The sequence below is a fragment of the Piliocolobus tephrosceles genome, chromosome 13 (genome assembly GCF_002776525.5).
Source record: "Piliocolobus tephrosceles isolate RC106 chromosome 13, ASM277652v3, whole genome shotgun sequence".
Classification (NCBI taxonomy): Eukaryota; Metazoa; Chordata; class Mammalia; order Primates; family Cercopithecidae; genus Piliocolobus; species Piliocolobus tephrosceles.
Window position 1 is genome coordinate 36,927,047 of NC_045446.1, and position 3,013 is coordinate 36,930,059.

Below are 3,013 nucleotides of genomic sequence, written 5' to 3' on the forward strand. Positions count from 1 at the left end.
CCAGGATAAGGGCCTGTTGTTGCCTCCCAGATTACCAGTCAGTTGCCACTCCACTCCCATGGAGTGAATTTTACCAAGGGTGGAAGCAGTTAGGAGTCACTCACGTGATGACACCTAGAAAGTATGGTATCTCTGCACCAGGCAAATACATGAACATATCAATAATTATAAAATAGAATGGCCGCTAACAAAATTAAAATCACTTTTGTTGCAAATATTGGCAGTATTGGAATTTATGATATGATATTTTCCTTTCAAAGCTAAAGACAGAAGGACTTCATCACACACACACACACACTTTTCCCCACACTGCCTTCTGTAAATACATACAACTCACAGATTTATTATACTATTTGCATAACCCTTTTCTCCTATCTTTTCACATTTGACCACAAGGTGGCGCCAAAGTGCTATTGTTTCTATTTTAGACTTCTCTAGCAGTTCTTGCTAACTGAAGCTCAGACCTAAGCTTTAAAATGTACTCCGGCCGGGCGCGGTGGCTCAAGCCTGTAATCCCAGCACTTTGGGAGGCCGAGACGGGCGGATCACGAGGTCCGGAGATCGAGACCATCCTGGCTAACACAGTGAAACCCCGTCTCTACTAAAAAAAAAAAAAATACAAAAAACCAGCCGGGCGAGGTGGCGGGCACCTGTAGTCCCAGCTACTCGGGAGGCTGAGGCAGGAGAATGGCGTAAACCCGGGAGGCGGAGCTTGCAGTGAGCTGAGATCTGGCCACTGCACTCCAGCCTGGGCAACAGAGCCAGACTCCGTCTCAAAAAAAAATAAAATAAAAATAAAATGTACTCCAACTTTCTTTTTAATTCAAAATTAAAATTGAAATGTATTTTACAAAATTCAAAGCTTTGTAAATGTGGAGAAACAACTCCTCCCAAATAAACCCTAAAGAAAACAAACATGTAAAAAACCAAATTACATGAATAGTCATCTACCATTTAGTATAAAGGTTTGGGAAGGTGGTGGGGTGGTGTATTTCATACTGCTTTTTTGGTCCTTCTACTAAATATAAACAACTTTAGATGATTGGAAATTATCTTTGGCTTTGCTTCTCTTACGTGTCTTCACCCTTCACAGGATATTTGAGAAAGGTAATTTCAGAGGGCATATGGCAACTTCTTTTAAATAAACTGGAGACCATCTGAATCATTGCGATTAACTTGTTGTGTGTGACAATAAACTTGTCAAAAATGTTCTTTTCCATGAAAATTTAAAATAAAAATTAAACCAAGTACGGAGTAGGAAGAGCAATTGACCTAGAAATTAGCTCCAGTTCTGTCTGTAACTAGGTACATTGTGGCCTTGGGTAATTTGGTTATCCTCTGTGGGTCTGATTTCTCACTATTAAATGAGGGGATTTAGCACATATCCCCAAAGTTTCTTCTATTTCTGAGGATCTTTTTTTTTTTTTGAAACAGTGTCTCTTTTTGTCACTCAGGCTGGAGTTCAATGGTGTGATCATGGCCCACTGCAGCCTCAACCTCCTGGGCTCAGGTGACCTCCCACCTCAGCCTCCTGAGTAGCTGGGACTATAGGTGCAGGCCAGCACATCTGGCTAATTATCATATATATATATATAGACATTTCACGGGAAATTATAATTGTTTCATACTGTTTCTTGAGAACGCTAATACAGCATAGGTCAAAGAAAACACCAAAAGCATAATAGAAGAGGCGGAGGCCGGGTGCGGTGGCTCAAGCCTGTAATCCCAGCACTTTGGGAGGCCGAGACGGGCAGATCAAGAGGTCAGGAGATCGAGACCATCCTGGCTAACACGGTGAAACCCCGTCTCTACTAAAAATACAAAAAACTAGCAGGGCGAGGTGGCGGGTGCCTGTAGTCCCAGCTACTCCGGAGGCTGAGGCAGGAGAATGGCGTAAACCCGGGAGGCGGAGCTTGCAGTGAGCTGAGATCCGGCCACTGCACTCCAGCCGGGGCGACAGAGCAAGACTCCGTCTCAAAAAAAAAAGAAGAGGCTGTATACGTATATTCTTCAATATATCCTTTACCTTTAGAAATTTTTTGGAGACAAGAGTCTCCCTGTCACCCAGGCTGGAGTGCAGTGGCATGATCTTAGCTCACTGTAACCCCTGCTTCCTGGGTTCAAGCGATTCTGGTGCCTGAGCTTCCCAAATAGCTGAGATTACAGGCATGCACCACCACACCAGGCTATTTTTTGTATTTTTAGTAGTGACAGGGTTTCGCTATGTTGGCCAGGCTGGTCTCAAACTCCTGACCTCAAGTAATCCACCTGCCTCGGCCACCCAAAGTTCTGGGATTACAGGCCTGAGTCACCACGCCCAGCCTAAAAACAGTTTTTTTTTAAACAATATTAACTGTAATTTTAAAACTAAACTGCCAGGTGCAGTGGCTCACACTTGTAATCCCAGCACTTTGGGAGGCTGAGGCGGGTAGAACACGAGGTCAGGAATTCAAGAGCAGCCTGACCAACATAGTGAAACCGTGTCTACTAAAAATACAAAACTTAGCCGGGCATGGTGGCAGGCACCTGTAATCCCAGCTACTCAAGAGACTAAGGCAGAGAATTGCCTGAACCCGGGAGGCGGAGGTTGCAGTGAGCCGAAATCGCCCCTCTGCACTTCAGCCTGGGCAATAGAGCAAGACTCCGTCTCAAAAAACAAACAAGCAAACAAAACACTAAAGTGTGCTGTTTGCTCCAATGTGTCTCAAAGTCAAACTAGCAGGACCAGACTTATAAAAAGCTAATAGATACACCTAACTTGGAAGACTTGTATCCTTATGCCATATTTTATCATTTGACTACTAAAAAAAGAAACTGGATTAAAATAATCCATCTCAGCATGCTTCTCCAAAATGATAGTATTAACACAATGCAAACATCAGAATATCCAATAAAGTTAACAAGCCAAGGCAATTTTGTTACATAAATTAACCCACTTATATAGGCCTCTGATGGCGACTTTACCATGACAGCAGAGGTGGTATTGTAGGTCCAGGCACCGCCAGCCACTGTC